The following is a 12,609-nucleotide window of genomic DNA, read 5'->3' as shown; positions in this document are numbered from 1 at the left end:
ACCATGCCTCTCAGCAAATAGCTTGGGGTGTCTACTTTCCAAAATGGGGTCATTTGGGGGGGGGGGTTTGTGCCACCTGGGCATTCCATGGCCTCCGAAACTGTGATAAGCAGTGAAGAGTGAAATCAAAAATTTACACCCTTAGAAATCCTGAAGGCAGTGATTGGTTTTCGGGGCCCCGTACGCAGCTAGGCTCCCAAAAAGTCCCACACATGTGGTATCCCCATACTCAGGAGAAGCAGCTAAATGTATTTTGGGGTGCAATTCCACATATGCCCATGACCTGTGTGAGCAATATATCATTTAGTGACAACTTTGTGCAAAAAAAAAAAAAATTTGTCACTTTCCCGCAACTTGTGTCAAAATATAAAATATTCCATGGACTCAACATGCCTCTCAGCAAATAGCTTGGGGTGTCTACTTTCCAAAATGGGGTCATTTGGGGGGGTTTTGTGCCACCTGGGCATTCCATGGCCTCCGAAACTGTGATAAGCAGTGAAGAGTGAAATCAAAAATTTACGCCCTTAGAAATCCTGAAGGCAGTGATTGGTTTTCGGGGCCCCGTACGCGGCTAGGCTCCCAAAAAGTCCCACACATGTGGTATCCCCGTACTCAGGAGAAGCAGCTGAATGTATTTTGGGGTGCAATTCCACATATGCCTATGGCCTGTGTGAGCAATATATCATTTAGTGACAACTTTTTGTAATTTTTTTTTTTTTTTTTGTCATTATTCAATCACTTGAGACAAAAAAAATAATATTCAATGGGCTCAACATGCCTCTCAGCAATTTCCTTGGGGTGTCTACTTTCCAAAATGGGGTCATTTGGGGGGGTTTTGTGCTGCCCTGCCATTTTAGCACCTCAAGAAATGACATAGGCAGTCATAAACTAAAAGCTGTGTAAATTCCAGAAAATGTACCCTAGTTTGTAGACGCTATAACTTTTGAGCAAACCAATAAATATACGCTTATTGACATTTTTTTTTACCAAAGACATGTGGCCGAATACATTTTGGCCTAAATGTGAGACTAAAATCAAGTTTATTGGATTTTTTTTATAATAAAAAGTAGAAAATATCATTTTTTTTCAAAATTTTTGGTCTTTTTCCGTTTATAGCGCTAAAAATAAAAACCGCAGAGGTGATCAAATACCATCAAAAGAAAGCTCTATTTGTGGGAAGAAAAGGACGCAAATTTTGTTTGGGTACAGCATTGCAAGACCGCGCAATTAGCAGTTAAAGCGACGCAGTGCCAAATTGTAAAAAGTGCTCTGGTCAGGAAAGGGGTAAATCCTTCCGGGGCTGAAGTGGTTAAAGGAGTTGTAAAGGCAGAAGGTTCTTCATCTTAATGCATTCTATGCATTAAGATAAAAAAAACCTTCTGTGTGTAGCAGCCTCTCCAGCACCCCCCTAATTACTTACCTGAGCCCCATCTCTCTCCAGCGATGTCCACGAATGTCTCAGCCATCCGAGACACTCCTCCTGATTGACTGAGAGACAGCAGCTACGTCATTGGCTTCCGTGGCTGTCAAAGTCAGCCAATCAGTGGAGAGAGGGGGTGGGGCCGGGTCGGGGCTCCGTGTCTGAATGGACACAGGAAGCTGTGACTCTGCTCCAGTGCCCCCATAGGAAGCTGCTGGCTGAGGGGCACTCAGTAGGAGGGAGGGGCCAGGAGCAGTAAAGAGGGACCCGAGGAGAGGAGGATCCGGCTGCTCTGTGCAAAACCAACTGCACAGAGGAGGCAAGTATAACATGTTTGTTATTTTTTTATTTTTTTTTTTAAAACGAGAATTTACAAATCACTTTAACCACCTCAATACTGTGCATTTTCGCCCCCTTCCTGCCCAAGCCATTTTTCAGCTTTCAGCGCTGTCGCAATTTGAATGACAATTTCGCGGTCATACAACACTCGACCCAAATGAAATTGTTATCATTTTTTCCCCACAAATAGAGCTTTCTTTTAGTGGTATTTGATCACCTCTGCGGTTTTTATTTTTTGCGCTATAAACAAAAGAAGAGTGACAAGTTTTAAAAAAAACACAATAATTTTTACCTTTTGCGATAATAAATATCCAATTTTTTTTTTCTTTAAAACCAATTTTTTCTCAGTTTAGGCTGATATGTATTCTTGTACATATTTTTGGTTAAAAAAAAAAAAAAAAAAAATCGCAATAAGCGTATATAGATTGGTTTGCGCAAAAGTTATAGTGTCTACAAAATAGGGGATAGTTTTATAACATTTTTAATTTTTTTACTAGTAATGGCGGCGATCTGCGATTTTTATTGTGACTGCGATATTGCGGCGGACACATCGGACACTTTTGACACATATTTGGGACCATTCACATTTATACAGCGATCCGTGCTATAAAAATGCATTGATTACTGTATAAATGTGACAGGCAGAGAAGGGGTTAACACTGGGTGGTGATGGAGGGGTTAACTGTGTTGCTAGGGGAGTGATTCTAACTGTAGGGGGCGGGGACTCACTAGGGGAGGAGACCGATCGGTGTTCCCCTGTACTGGGAACACACCATCGGTCTCCTCTCCTCTGACAGGACCGTGGATCTGTGTGTTTACATACACAGATCCACGGTCCTGCTGTGTTACCGGTAATCGTGGGTGCCCGGCGGACATCGCGGCCGCCGGGCACGCGCACCGGGTGCTTAGTGACACGGCGCGCGCGATCGCCGGCGCGCGCGATCGCCGGCGGCGGCGCGCGCGCGCCCCCTGGTGGCCCAAGAAAGCGAGGACGTCATATGACGTCCGCCCGCAACGAGAGCTGCACCGCCTGGCCGTCCATTGACGGCCAGCGGTCGGCAGGCGGTTAAAAAATATATTTTCATGCCCATACTTCAGAGGTATGGTTAGCAAAATCAAACCTAAGTAAAAACTAAGCGATACAGACTCTGTAACTGGTGGATGACATTATAAAAAGATTTGCAGTTATGTTTCCCTCTGCTTCCTCAGCTCCCGTGCCAGAGGCTCATTACTGCCGCCTCTGGGTATCAAGCAATTGGTAGTCTGATCCAGCCTTGGGTGAGTATAGGGCCATGCGTTTTTGGACCCTCTTGACTAATTTTCATGATACCATGTCTGTGTTGATACTTATTTGGTTCATTATACACCCTACAGATGTACTACACACACACATCTACCCCTGATGAAGCGAGCATGGTCTTGCGAAACGCGTTGGGATACTTTTTATGCATGTGTACTCTGCAATTTACATTTTATACCTTGATACGTGTAATGACATTTTCTACTGTATGTATCATTTCAGTGACTTGGCTATGATTCATGTTTATGTTTGCATGACTATTTTAATAAATTTTGAGACTGCATTTACTCTGTCAATTGTTGGCTAAACGCATTCACCTCATTTAAAGTCCTGGGGCGATTTCCTGTTTTGTGATCCACATGTATAGAAGACACTTCTTGTGCTCTTTTTAAAAATGTATTTAATAAAATTTTCATGTTATCCTTTTACATATCTTTTATGAGTATCTACTCCTTTCACAACTACTGTATGCTATTTATTTGGGCCGGTAAAGTCTCTTCAAGGGGGTTCTTTCCTTTTTGCTCTATATTTGGGATGTGGGCCCATCTCATAGATCAACCATACCTTTATCCTTTCCACCATTAGGGAGATTCACCCTATTTGTCCTGTTTACCATTATCATTGAAAGTAAAAGTAAAAGAAAAAGAAAAATCACAAATTCACAAATTTGTGGTTGTCTCCAGAAGAGTAATAGAGGGGAAATCTTTCAATGGGGACACTGCGAAGCCCCAAGGAATTCCCTTAATTAGCAGGGATTTCCTCTCTTCCTGTTTTGGCTATGGGACAGGAAGTGAAGGGAAATCTCCCCAATAGGCCAAAGACTTCGAAAATTAACCTTACAGGGGTTAAAACCCTCCCTTATTTTATCCAAAATTTTAAAAAAATGTTTTGTCTATAGTTCTACTTTAACGCATGCAAAAAGCGCTGCAGGCAGTGCGATGGGGGGAGGATAAACCCTCTTCTTGTAATTCTTTTGTAATTTTTTAACTCAGCAAGATTGTGGACATCTAATGTCAGCATTAGTTTTGTCAAAGAAAAATAATATGTTCCAGGTATTGTAAAAAGGACCTATCATTAAAAATAACACTTCACATGAAACAGGTTTGTTCATGTCAGTAATAAAAGGAGAGATATGGCCAAAGCTCTTTTGGTAATCTAACACTTCATAAGTGAACTTTGAAATGTATTTTATATATTAACACACCTATTGGATTTATTGTGATTTTGCCTTAGTTTTCACACAGTGTAATACTTATTTGCTATTATTTTTATATCAATTGATTATTGAAAGCTTTTTCTGTGAATTGAGTCTAGTGAGGGTAGCGCTGCACTACAGGGGAAAGAAAGACTTAGGACAGTGCCTAAGCATTTTTACCATATATCGAAAGCCACCTCAAAAGGTCATCAGCCCCAAGACTCTCATATTGCATCAAAAGAGAACTAAAGGTGCTGATATATGGATAGCTGAAGAGTTCAAACCAAAGACTGGAGAGTATGTGAGTTCCCCAAAGGAAGGTCTGAGACATCCCCCAGGACCAAAATTAGATACTGCAAGCGATTAGTCTGTTCCAGTGATGATTTGTGAGAGTTCAGATGCCACTTCAGCAACATATGGACAGTCAGAGACTCTTGCCTGACAGTGCCCTCGCTTCCAAGAAGTGGCCGTCCGTCAACTGGGGATGTTATGATAACACTGTGATAACAGGAGGTTAGAAGATCCACCAGCCAGGGAATTCAGCAATTTGGGGGCAGCTAAATTGCCCAAATGTCTGGAAAGTTGAATGTAACACGAGAATCCATTGCTATCTCCATTGATATCTCCGCTCCTGGCTTACAAAGAAAAAATCTACCAGAAGAATGACATCCCTGAGCTGCCATGTAAATAACAATGTGGTGTTAGACGCCAGATAAGTCAACCTGTTCAGGACTGGACAAATTTTGCCAACTCTGGTGCAAAGAAATGTTTCACCCTAGTTCCAGTGCTGATTTCCTATAGTGCAGAATACCCCCAACCAAGCTTAGGAGTCGTTGGCCCTAGAAATAAATAGGGATATGACTTGCTAAGCTTTGAAGCCTGCGATGCTTGACAAAGGAATGCGGCCATTCGTCCACCAATGGCAAGCCTATTCTGAAACGCGTCGCATGCGTGTGACGTCATCACCGGGCGCCACGCTGTACTTGCTCTCCAAGCCTCGTTTGAGATCTTCGGCTCGGCCGGCCTTTTTCCCTTCCTAGAGGCTTCACACCATTCTATCAGTGAGCAGCAGCACGGCTGAACGGATGCTCTGGCGTCCTACACATCTCTCCCTTCCTTCCCTGGAACCCCTATCTGTGCATCTGGGACATAACCTGGCTCCCAACCCAGCAGGATTTGTGTTGGACTGTTCGCTGCAAGAGACTGAACCTGGCTGCAAGAACTAATCCTCTTTGGACCTGGCATGCCCTGCAGGAACCGCTGTGACCTGTAGTTCCACTGCATCTCTCCAGCCCAGCCAACCGACCCTAATGCAACTTCTCCAACTTCCATGTGAGTGGATATTGTTGTTTTAATAAAATGTATTTATGATTTATACTCAGAGGCGCCCCTCTCCTTGTTGTTGTTTAAGCTTTGAAGCCAAAAGACTCCTTGGAAAAAAAAAAAAAGCAACTCCCACTAAGCACTGGGATAAAGACTCTGCTCCAGTCAACCTTTGTGAAGCTCTGCCAACTTGTGTGATGCACAGACAGGTTGGTCATTTAGAAGGGCTATGCAAAACCCTAGACTGTAGCCCCTGGTACCATCTCCTGCGCTCAAACAAACATGGAAGCTGCTAAATATCCAGGGAACATCTGCTAACTCCTCCTGTTGTGGGCAGAGGGAACTTTGCCAAGACACTTCTGGGGCCACCCATCCTTACAGAGGGGCACTATATCAGGTTACAAAATCCTGACCCAACTATTATCCACAAGCACATACCCCGGATTTTGATGGACCCTTCTCTAACAATTTCTGCCGAGGAGGGCAGTCTATGACACCTGCAACTGGAAAAATACGTAGGAAACCAACAGCCGTACTGGTGGGTGCAGGCAGTGTGATAGTACATAAACTACTAAGCTACTAGCTCCTGGGAGCCTTTTTAAACTCATCAGTGTTGCGTTTCCTGCAGGTGGGCAAAACCCATTTCTTCCATGTGAACCGTCCTGGAGGATTAACTGGGAAAAATCTTTAATTTGACTGCACATCCAACTGTATTCTAAACATTTTTTTAACAAATATAAGTACTACATGAGCCTATGCGAAGTATCCTCCAAGCTACACGAACAACTGGTCAAGCCAATTGCTTTGGACCTGTAACAACTTTGCATTTATTTATTTAAACCATTTACTTTAAATTATATATGTCCACAATAATAAATGTGTTTTACTAGCATAGTCATAAAATGCTTCCAAAAATGAAGTGGGGCATAACGGTGCTGATATACTGTATTCTCACCACATGAGGAGCACTGTGTACAACTATGTTACATTCTTCTGACCTATAAATTGTACATGAAAGCATCTACTTTCAGCTTGTACTTTGCATAAAGTGTCCTTTCGGAGCACTGGCCTTTTAAGCACAACTGAATGCTTCTGTAAAAATAGTGGCTTACCTTTCTCACATGCCAAAGCACCATACAAGGCTGCCCCCTAACCCCTATTAAATTATCACTTAAAAGTCTATATATTCTTGATAACAACGCCATAACCAGTAAAAAAGAAATAGCCAATGCGTTTTGAGGGCCAAAACATCCCCCTTCATCAAGGCTAGAAAAAAATATATACATAAATAATGAAAAGTGTACAAATCATACATAAAAACACAAAGAAGAGCAAAAAAAAATGCTTCAATATGTCATTATGGTGCGAGAACAAATGGATATAAGCATACTATTTCATATCAAACATAAAATATAGAATCATATGTTCCCCCAAAATCACAAGATCTGCATTCTAAAATCAATAGAACTATAAAAAACGAAAACGATATACAACATTCCAAATGTAAAAATCCACATAGAAAAATGTCATATGTAAAGATTATAATATACATTTATAGAGAAAGGGATAAACAGCAAGCACATTCATGGTTGACATGATTAGATTTGAGAGTTGATCTCACATCCCCCTATAAGGCTATAAATATCTAATTAAACTTGCAACATCTCACCAATATATAATCCAACTTTAATTTTACATGGGTATCTAAAATCCTTTTCATCTGGAAGTCCACATTACCCCCACCTATACAATGTAAACTAAAAATTCTCTTTTCAAGGATCACATTACCCAATGTATTGGGGATCATGGAAATCAATCTCCTTGTCATCCTCTGTCAAAAATCTGTGCAATGCAAATGATGTACTGTACCTTCAAAAACTGATGTATTTCTTCAGTTTGTTACCAATCAACATACTCAGGCATGTATTGTGAACAGAAAAGAGAAAAACTCCTACAATACTTCATGTGGGAAAACGTAAGACCACAGGTAGATAATCACATTCTATAAAGAGGTATGGGCACTTGCTTGGGGGTCATGATGTACCAAACATCAGTACATATTATATAGCAACAAAAGTACTGTCAGCTTAACCACTTCAATACCAGGCACTTTCACCCCCTTTTGGCCAAAATGTATTCTGCTACATTTCTTTGGTGAAAATAACCCAAATCGGTGTTTATTATTTAGTCTGTAGGAAAGTCATAGAGTCCACAAACTGTGGTATATACAGTATCTCACAAAAGTGAGTATACCCCACACATTTTTGTAAATATTTTATTCTATCTTTTCATGTGACAACACCGAAGAAATTACACTTTTCTACAATGTAAAGTAGTGAGTGTACAGCTTGTATAACAGTGTATATTTGCTGTCCCCTCAAATAACTGAACACACAGCCATTAATGTCTAAACTGCTGGTAACAAAAGTGAGTACACCCCTAAGTGAAAATGTCCAAATTGGGCCCAATTAGCCATTTTCCCTCCACGGTGTCATGTAAATCGTTAGTGTTACAAGGTCTCAGGTGTGAATGGGGAGCAGGTGTGTTAAATTTGGTGTTATTGCTCTCACTCTCTCATACTGGTCACTGGAAGTTCAACATGGCACCTTATGGCAATGAACTCTTTGAGGATCTGAAAAAAACAATTGTTGCTTTATATAAAGATGGCCTAGGCTATAAGAAGATTGTGAAGACCTTGAAACTGAGCTGTAGCATGGTGGCCAAGAGGCCAAGACCATACAGCAGTTTAATGCCCCATACACACGGTCGGACTTTGTTCGGACATTCCGACAACAAAATCCTAGGATTTTTTCCGACGGATGTTGGCTCAAACTTGTCTTGCATACACGCGGTCACACAAAGTTGTAACTGGATAACTGGTATAACTGGTGTGGCGGTAATTAGGGACACTGACATATATAAAAAACTATAAATATATATATTTGTTTTTATTACATGTATATATATTCTTTTTAACACAGTGTGACTAGAGCAAGTGTGTTATAGTACCATTGACTACTCTGGGGAAGTGATCAGGATTTTTTATACATTATGATTGCTTATACAAGTGAATTTCACTGGTATCAGCAACCATTTTACTGAATGAAACTGATTCATTCAGTGTGTATTGTTGTGATTGGCCACAGCTTGTCACATGGTACGGGTGGGCTGTGACTGGCCCTGTCTGTACCATGCGATCACTTTGACCAATCACAACTAGCAACACAAATGTACACAATGAATGGCATGAAAGGAAGTCATCAATTGTTTACAATTGTCATGTGATCTGCTGTGGTCACAACGATCACATAGTAAGGGCAGCGGGCTGGTACACTGATCAGTCATCAGCCATTCATTGTGTACAATTGTGTTGTGTTCTCGGCCCATCTGTACCATGTGATTAAGTATTACATAAAGTGCAACTAAACCCATCGATTTTAAGTGGGACTTTAGTCAGAAAATGAAGTCCTGCTAGATCACTTCAGGCTGGCCCATTTTGCAGGTATAGCTATTTAAAACATTAAAAATAAGTGTATATACTGTTTAAATTCCAGTAATACACTTTTTCAACCTGCTCTGCACATGCTCAGTTGCTCTCCATTTTAGGAATGTTTAGGCACTGCTGAGTTTGTAGAGGCCAATCTGACAGCTTTAAAGCAGAATAAATCCCTTCTATGCTTTACAGCCAAGGCAGCTGCTTCTGTTTGATCTGCAAATGTGACAGTTAGCTATCCCAGCATTCCAGGAATGTAACTGTTTTTTTAAAACTGTTAAATCTATGGGTTTAGTTCCACTTTATGAATTACTGCTGTTCAGGGGCTCTGAGCTTCAGCGAAATGGCAGCCTCCAGCAAGAAGCAAGTTGTTATGGATAAAGTTCCACCCTAACAGATTCAAAAAAATTACATTTCTGGAATGCTGGGATTGCTAACTGTTACATTTGCTTGTTTCCTCAACCAAACTGTCAAACCTCAAATGGCTGGAGTCATAACTGATCACATGCGCAGCACCATGGCAGTTGCAGATCAAACATAAGCAGCTTCCTTTGCTATAAAAGTATAGGAGGCTTTAATTCCACTTTAAGGCTGTCAGATCGGCCTCTACAAATTTGAAAGTGCCTAAAATCTGGGCATGTGCAGAGCATGGTGGGACAGTATTACTGGATTTTAAACAGTATAGTTTCACTTTAAGGAACTAGAAATAATTACTCTTGCACTGGGGCCCCCACACACTGCAAGGGGTTAAATGCTTGGTATGTCTACGAGGTAGAACAGTGTTTCTCAAACTGTGTGCCGCGGGATCATTCATGTTGTGCGCCGGGCCCAATGGTGGCTGCGCCAGCATCACACCGCGCGGCTCCGCCATCATAGTGCTGACTGTCTGTCACTCACTGAGCAAGTGTGCAGGCCTCACACGGACATGGTCATCTGTGCTGCCTGGCCTGTGAGCGAATTGAATTGGTTGATGTTCGCCACCACCAGACCCAGCCAATCCGGAACGCGAATACGATAAGGCTGCGGCCTGGCTGACAGCAGTGTGCCAGGACAGGTGCCGTGCCATGCACTTTCAGCCATCATTCCCTCCTCCAGTCCCACTCACAATAGAGCAGAGGAGCTCGCAGTCCCTGGCTGTCCCACAAGGTGTGGAGCTAAGAAGGTAAGACACGAGAAGAGTTGGGGACAGACGGACCAATGTGTGATTATATCAACAGTAAATATAAGCAGCAGTCTTGTGTGATCCCCATTTCCCAATATTATATCAGCAGGAAAATATAATATATACAAAAGCAGCAGTCTTGTGTGATCCACAATATTATATATCAGTGAAATACAATATTGGGGATCACAGAAGTCTGCTGCTTTTGTATATATTATATTTACAGCTGACCACAAAAGTTGTTAAATCTTTTCAGGTGTGGCGCAAAAACTTTTAGATCTTTTTGGTGCGCCACAAGACAAAAAAGTTTGAGAAACACTGTGGTAGAGGGACAAGTGGGATTTCTTACCCTTTCCTCCAACTCCGGCCAGCCCTGGCCCTGTCCTCTTCTCTCCCAAGCTCTGGTCTGTTGACATGATTTTGCACAAAGCAGGGATTTTAACCCTGTATTGTATGTGGTAGAGAAAAGTGTTCGACCGCAGCTAGGAGCATCTTGAAGAGGAGGCTGCAGGGAATCAGTCACTGCTGGTGAGCGGAATTGCACCTTATTCCGGTACCCCTAGCCTTAACGATAATTTAATCCTTACAGTGCAGAGGGCCCCACTGCAAGGGTAGATTTTCTTCTAATTCCTAGAGGTGGGCTTGAAAATGGTTTATCCCTATTGACCAGATCAGTCACCAGGATAGTAAAGGAGAGAAAATCATCCTAATGGTTACACAGAGAGTAATAAGGCTAGGTTCACATTTGTGCATTGCAGAAACTTGCATGTGACTGCAATGCACAAAAAAAAAAGTGCATGCCTTTTGCAGGCACGCAACCGTGCCATTATTTTCTTACTGGCACCCAATGGACGCAACTGTGCCATTATTTTTTTACTGGCACCCAATGGACGCAACTGTGCCATTATTTTCTTACTGGCACCCAATGGACGCAACTGTGCCATTATTTTCTTGATGGCACCACAATAAACCTTGTTCAAGTGCATGTTATTACTTACGCCAAAATGCATGTTCATAAAAGTAGCATGTGTTTTTGTGCACCACAATTTAAAAAAGGGTTATGTGCTTCTTTTGTACGATATTTTCACCCATAGGGCAGCCCATTGAAATGGATGGGCTGCCCTAAATGTGACGTGCATAATTGCGCACCATCGCGCCTGCATAGGTGTGAATGGAGCCTAAACCTGCCATAGACGGATAAAACTTTGGCTGGTTCAACAGGGACCAGTTGAATTTCAATCCATCTATGGGCAGTTTGTACTGAAGTCGATCGACCAGCCTGTCTGTTTTTTTTTTTGTTTTGTTTTGTACGATCACTGACGACGGCTATATTGGAAACCTCTTGCTGTCAGAATATAATAGTGCAGTGGGATGGAATTGAGCAATTTTCTTTCCTTCAACCTGTGGCTGCATAACCTATGGCTAGCCTAGTCTAATGCCGCGTACACACGAGCGGACTTTACGGCATACTTTGCCCAGCGGACTTTTCGACTGACTTTACGACGGACTTTCCGAATGAATGGACTTGCCTACACACGATCAACCAGAGTCCGACGGATTTGTACGTGATGACGTACGACCGGACTAAAACAAGGAAGTTCATAGCCAGTAGCCAATAGCTGCCCTAGCATCGGTTTTTGTCTGTTGGACTAGCATACAGACGAGCGGACTTTTCGACCGGACTCAAGTCCGTCGGATAGATTTGAAACATGTTTCAAATCTAAGTTCGTCAAACTTTTGAGAAAACAAAGTCTGCTGGAGCCCACACACGATCGAATTGTCCGACGAAGTCCGGTACGCAGGACCAAGTATGCCGTAAAGTCCGATCGTGTGTACGCGGCATAACAGAAGTTGTCATTTTTCCTCCTGCACTCAAAAGCTGAACAGTAAAGTTCTGGCTGGTGCTGCACTTTAAATGAAACATCATTTATTAGAATTGATGTGGAAAGGACACATTGATGTGACATGGTACAGCTGTGAATCCTGACAAGCAGGAACATTTTCGGAGACAAATATTATCTGTGACCCAGAATTGGTAACATTCCAATACTCTGACCATGAATGGGGATGTCACAGACTGGGGTTGATTTACTAAAAATGAAGAGTACAAAATCTGGTGCAGCTCTGCATAGAAACCAATCAGCTTCCAGATTTTTTTGTCAAAGTGTAATTGAACAAGCGGAAATTAGAAGCTGGTTGGCTACCATGCACAGCTACAGCAAGTTTTGCACTCTCCAGTCCAGTTAGTAAATCACCCCCACTGTATGTAGTAACTGGTACATGCTCCATGTATAACATCTCCCACTATATGTGTAGAATTTGTACAATAGGTGATCTGTAGCAATCCAAAACCTCCACATCGCCTCCCATCACTCAC

At 42.1% G+C, this 12,609-nt stretch overlaps 1 protein-coding gene across 1 annotated transcript in view; it reads right to left on the bottom strand.

Moving 5' to 3' along the window:
- NME7 (NME/NM23 family member 7) overlaps positions 1-12,609 on the bottom strand; it is a 251,231-nt gene that overhangs the window by 238,466 nt on the left and 156 nt on the right. The window lies entirely within an intron of this gene.

This window comes from Aquarana catesbeiana, linkage group LG02, assembly GCF_042186555.1.
Source record: "Aquarana catesbeiana isolate 2022-GZ linkage group LG02, ASM4218655v1, whole genome shotgun sequence".
In the NCBI taxonomy this organism is placed as follows: Eukaryota; Metazoa; Chordata; class Amphibia; order Anura; family Ranidae; genus Aquarana; species Aquarana catesbeiana.
This window is presented reverse-complemented; position numbering and strand designations above follow the sequence as displayed.